The sequence below is a fragment of the Saimiri boliviensis genome, chromosome 1 (genome assembly GCF_048565385.1).
Source record: "Saimiri boliviensis isolate mSaiBol1 chromosome 1, mSaiBol1.pri, whole genome shotgun sequence".
Lineage (NCBI taxonomy): Eukaryota > Metazoa > Chordata > Mammalia > Primates > Cebidae > Saimiri > Saimiri boliviensis.
In genome coordinates this window covers 185527634-185533983 of record NC_133449.1, presented here as the reverse complement: position 1 = coordinate 185533983, position 6350 = coordinate 185527634, and the positions used below count along the sequence as shown (strand labels likewise).

At 44.5% G+C, this 6350-nt stretch overlaps 1 pseudogene; it reads left to right on the top strand.

Moving 5' to 3' along the window:
• Positions 1-3094: 3094 nt before the first annotated feature.
• On the top strand, positions 3095-5003 carry LOC101046242 (splicing factor 1 pseudogene; annotated as a pseudogene).
• Positions 5004-6350: the final 1347 nt, after the last annotated feature.

Genomic DNA, 6350 nt, shown 5'->3' with positions numbered 1-6350 from the left:
AGAGGAATTCTGTACACCTTTCTCCCAAGTGGTAATATCTTTAGAAACTACAGCACAGTATCACAACCAAAATATTGACACTGATGCAGGCAAGATACAAAATATTTCCAATACTACAAAAATCCCTCATGTTGACTTTCCATAGCCACATCCACTGCCCTTTCTACCTGCCCTCCTTAACCCCTGGCAACAGCAACCACTAATCCCTATTTCTATAAATCTATTTTTATAATTTCCTTCTCATCTCTATAACTTTAAAGGGTAAGAACACACATGTTTCCTACTATGGTTTCTGTTAACATAGAACACAAAGTCACATCTTACTCCGCAGTTAGATTCTAAAACTGATAAATGAGTTAAAACTTAATTGTACATAAGAAAACTTAACCTTAACAATTCTTAGAAAGGCACCATTTTGTAGATACACATGCCAGCTCACTCGAAATAGAGTAGAGCCTGCACTTCCTTCGGCTGTAGACCAGATGGCTTTGTCTCTGTTGTGGTACCTACTCATACTCAGATCGTGTATCTTTAGTCACTGGAATTGCATTCAGCACTTCAAGAAAAGAAGCACGTGGGAACTGAGGCTACCAAAAAAACATAACAGCTTCAGCTTCCTATTTCAAGTGCTTTATGCCTTATATGATGCCCACTGAGTAGAATATCTTCTCCATCCCTCACTGTTTTCTTTTGTTCTTTAAAGCAAAGCACATGATGCATAGTATTAAATATATTGAATTTTTTTATTATCACTGGAGGTTTTACAATAGTATTCACTTTCTTGGTAGAGCTCATCTGACTCAGTAGAAATAGCAAAACTGCTGTCTGCTTCTATGTAAGTTCCGTCTACTGGAACTTACATAGCTAGCTGGTGTCTTACAACTGCATCTGTTACTTAAAAAATAAAATTACAAAACACTCTTTCCTTTAGTAGACATTATATAGCTTTGTTATTGTAATTTTGGGCACACTGCATGAAGACTGTTATCTAAAATTGGGCATTTGTTTTGTACATTAAGAAGACAAATAGGTTTGATTCTTGTTTTATTTATTTTTTATCTTCCATGCAGGACAGAATGCAAACATCCATAGAAAGAATCAATTCCCTCCAACACTAAGAGCTTTGTGGTCTTTTTTTGACTTTGAAAGACGTTGGCTACTGTAAAACAAATCTGTTGTTTTTTTGTTTTGTTTTGTTTTTTGTTTTTTTTTTAAAAAGCAAGCATTATTGAAAGGGAGCACTCTGGTATGCCAAGTTTTCACCCAGGGGGAATTTTTACAGTCAAATTACAGCCCTCTTAAAATAAGGTTATAATAGAAAACACCAGTAGACAAACAGTAGTCACTTTAGACGTTGTCTTTAATAGCAGTGTAAGCATTGGCTATTTCTTCCTGGGAAATATTTGGAATACCATCTTTACTCAGCCATGCACCTTCTAAATAATTTCCTAGTACAAGTGGAGGTTTGTGACTAGGAGAACAGCATGGGCTGTCTGGAATGTTTCCTCAGATTTCTGCAGTAAGCTTATGCCCTTCACACCAGTTGCTCTTAACATAAAAGAGACTTGATTTAACTTCTGCCCAGCAGTACACCCTTGGACTGCTATGAAATGGAAGCTTACATTCAATGCATGAGCTTGCGCCTCACAGTCTCAGCTTTCCCCAGGGAGTGCGAAGTCCTCCCTCCTTAGCCTTTGCCATGCTTAGTGGTTGTGGCCGTTTCAGCATACATCTCAGGCTGCCTTATAGAATCATTTCTGGCGCACATGTCCATTTTTCCCATCAGATTCCAAGCTCTCAAGTACAAGAACATTATTCTCTACAGCATCCAGTACAGAGCTTGGCACATGGTAAGCGCTGAAACAGCATATGTGAGAATAAAGCCCCTGAGAGATGTTTACTGCTGTAAGTGAAAAAGGTCTGGGATATCAGATCTTGGTAATACACAGGACTAGGGACACACTGGTCCTGGGTAAACTACAACAACAACAGTTTTTTAATGTAGTGAGGGGAATATAAAAAAGTAAAAAAAAAAAAAAAAAATTTAAAGAGATAAAAAGGAATAAAAAAGGAGTAAGTAGCAAGCTGAAACTGAAGCCAGATAGGTGAACAATATCACCAAATTTGGAGTTATCTTAGAGTAAATTTCAACAGGAGCACAGGACTTGGGTGGCTAAATGTTGTCACTGCTTTAAGTTGAGGGAGCCGAATCTGGGCAATATGCATTAGTATGAATCCTCCAAAAAAGCTAAAGAGATCTCAGGTTAGAAGCACCCCATTCCCAGCTCCAAGAAGGAAACACAAATTATCTCTGAAAGAAAGTATTGCCAGTTTAGTCTCACATAATTCTTAGAGATTAAGTTGAACAAAATAGGAGCTCACAACAGCAACACAAGGAAATAAACTACCAACCACACAAGAAAATAACCAGCTATAAGCCAATTTAGCAGAAACAAAAATCCATAAAGTTAGGGTCTTGATGATTTTACTACTGGAATAATTCTAAAATAGAGAATATAAAAGAAGTATGACATATTTCTTAAAAATATATAATTTTTCAAAAACAACTTTTTATTTATCAAGCAACAGAAGACCTTATAAAGTTACCAGAAAGATTTAAATAAAAATCAAACCGACTTTTAAAAATAAAAAAAGTGCAAGCATTTAAATTTAAATCTCGAAGTATTGGACAGTCAACTATACACAGCTGAAGAAAAAAATAGGTAATGGTGTAACAGATAATGAAAAGTTACTCACGAACAAACGAAGCGCGCGCTGCTACACCTCCCAGGCCAACGGACTCCGCCGCCATTTCCCCGCCAGGCCTAACGGTTCGGCCAATCCCAGCGCGCATCCAGGACAGAGGCTCCGCCAATCGGAGGCCGCCGATTTCGACTCTTCGCCTCAGCGCGGCCCAATCCAGGCCCCGGCCCCCCGCCCTCCGCCCGCCCCCGTGGCGCCCTCTCTGCTTTCTCTCGGTGCGTCTCGCGCCGCGGCCCTCCGCCCGAGAGGACCCGCTCCGCGCGCAGCGGCGGCGCAGTGGGGGCGCCTGCCCCCGGGAGGCTTGCGAAGGAGAAGCGGTTGCCGAGGAAAAGCAGCCGCCGGTGCGGGTCGCCGGGGGTGCCATGGCGACCGGAGCGAACGCCACGCCGCTGGACTTCCCAAGGAAGAAGCGGAAGAGGAGCCGCTGGAACGGGAGACGGTGACTCCTGTAATGCCTACAGTTAATCCCCGTGGACTTACTCGAGAACAAGAAGGAGCTTACCTAGTGCAACTGCAGATAGAAGACCTGACTCGTAAACTGCGCACGGGAGACCCGGGCATCCCTCCTAACCCTGAGGACAGGTCCCCTTCCCCTGAGCCCATCTGCAGTAGCGAGGGGAAGCAGCTTAACACCCGAGAGGTCCGCACCCGCCAAAAGCTGCAAGAGGAGCGACACAACCTCATCACTGAGATGGTTGCACTCAACCCGGATTTTAACCCACCTGCAGATTACAAACCTCCAGCAACACGTGTGACTGATAAAGTCATGATTCCACAAGATGAGTACCCAGAAATCAACTTTGTGGGGCTGCTCATTGGGCCCAGAGGGAGCACCCTAAAGAACATAGAGAAGGAGTGCAGTGCCCAGATTATGATCCGGGGGAAAGGATCTGTGAAAGAAGGGAGGGTTGGGCGCAAAGATGGCCAGATGTTGCCGGGAGAAGATGAGCCACTTCATGCTCTGGTCACCGCCAATACAATGGAGAACATCAAAAAGGCAATGGAACAGATAAGAAACATCTGGAAGCAGGGTATCCAGACCCCAGAAGACCAGAATAATCTACGGAAGATGCAGCTTCAGGAGTTGGCTTGCTTGAATGGGACCCTTCAGGAAGACGACAACAGGATCTTAAGACCCTGGCAGATTTCAGAGACCTGCAGCATTACCAACACCACAGTGTGTACAAAGTGTGGAGGGGCTGGCCACATCGCTTCCGACTGCAGATTCCAAAGGCCTGGTGATCCCCAATCAGCTCAGGATGGATAAAGAATATTTGTCCCTCATGGCTGAACTGGGTGAAGCGCCTGTCCCATTATCTATGAGCTCCACCTCTGGGCCTGCCATCACACCCCTGGCCAGCACACTTCATCCTGCTGCTCCCACCAACAACCCACCTCCACCATCTCTCATGTCCACCACCCAGAACCGCCCACCCTGGATGAATTCTGGCCCTTCAGAGAGTCGGCCTTACCACGGCATGCATGGAGGTGGTCCTGGTGGGCCCGGAGGTGGCCCCTGCAGCTTCCCACACCGGTTACCCAGCCTGACAGGTGGGCATGGCGGACATCCCATGCAACATAACCCCAATGGACCCCCACCCCCTTGGATGCAGCCACCACCACTTCCGATGAACCAGGGCCCCCACCCACCTGGGCACCATGGCCCTCCTCCAATGGATCAGTACATGGGAAGTATGCCTGTGGGCTCTGGGGTGTATCGCCTGCATCAAGGAAAAGGTATGATGCCACCGCTGCTGCCGCCTCCTAGTGGGCAGCCCCCGCCCCCTCCCTCTGGTCCTCTTCCTCCACGGCAACAGTAGCAGCAGCAGCAGCAGCAGCCTCCGCCACTCCCTCCGCCCAGCAGCAGTATGGCTTCCAGTGCCCCCTTTCCATGGCAGCAAAATACCACGACTACCACCACAAGCGCTGGCACAGGGTCCATCCCACCATGGCAACAGCAACAGGCGGCTGCCACAGCTTCTCCAGGAGCCCCTCAGATGCAAGGCAACCCCAACATGGTGCCCCTGCCCCCCAGGGTCCAGCCGCCTCTGCCGCCTGAGGTCACTCCCCCTCTGCCGCCTCCACCACCTGGTTCCACATGCATAATGTATGCCCCGCCCCCTCCTCCTGGGCCTCCCATGGACCCTTCTAACTTTGTCACCATGATGGGCATGGGGGTGGCGGGCATGCCGCCCTTCGGGATGCCTCCAACTCCCCCACCGCTTCCACCACAGAACTAGACTTATTTTTTAAGAAAATATATAGAGAAAGAAAAAGAAGTTACTCAATGTAGTGCAGAGAATAGAAAGCATAGAAAAGACTTAGTGGGAAGACGAAGAATTAGTTAATTGAATTTTTAGAGAAAAGAAGAGAAAGAATGGAGGAGAGGCAGTATTTAATGGTAGGCTGGGTGTGGTAGATCACACGTAATCTCAGCACTTTGGGAGACCAAGGCAGGTGGATCACCTGAGGTCAGGAATTCGAGACCAGCCTGATCAACATGGTGAAACCCCATCTCTACTAAAAATACAAAAATTAGCCAGCTGTGGTGGTGGGTGCCTGTAATCCCAGCTACTTGAGAGGCTGGGGCAGGAGAATTGCTTGAACTCACGAGGCAGAGGTTGCAGTGAACCAAAATTGCGTCATTGCACTCCAGCCTAGGCAACAAGAGTAAAACTCTGTATCTAAAAAACAAAACAAAAAAAATGTTAAGATAATGATTGAAGATATTCCATGACTGATGAAGGGCAATAATCATCAGAAAGAGGATGCAAAACTCCTATCAAACACCATAGATAAAACCATATCTACACCTAGGCATATTGTAGTCAAACAGCAGAATACCAATGACAAAATAAAGGATTATAAGGCACGTAGAGGAAAAATGCAAATCACTCACAGAAAAACAATTAAAATGAGAAGCAAGATTCTCAAAAAGAGTAGTGAAAGCTGGAAGATAGTGAAAGAATGCCATCCGAATGCTAACGGATACAACCATCAACCTAAAACAGGATATTCAGCAAAATATCCTTTAAGAATGAGGATGAAATAAGGACATGTTTCAATAAGCAAACCCTGATATAGTCTAATCAGCAGACTTTCACTAATGAAACTTGTATGAATTTCAGAAAATAAGAAAGCTGCCCAATACAGAAGGAGAAAATGAGAAAAACTAAACTGGAAAACATGTATGCAAATTTAAACAAACATTTCATACAATTATGATGTTGCTAACGTCTGTTGTGAATAGATTAAAGACTAAAATAATGAACAAAAATAAAAGGTATTTTGGAGACTGGTTCTCAGAATAGCAAATATTTTAAGTTTGTGTATGGTTTGGAAAGACATCTGGATAAGACTAACTTTGGACTTTGGTAAGTCCAAATAGTAGTTGTGGTCCAAATACATAGTAGTATTTCAAGTGTATCCGCTACAAAAATAGACAGTTCAAATAAGTGGAAGGAAAGATAGAATAAGAAAATAAACAAATTCAAATTTGTACAAACAGAAACAAACAGAAAAGTCAGGATACAGAAAACTACCAAGTAATGTAAGAAACACAAATTTTAATGGATTACTAATCAAAA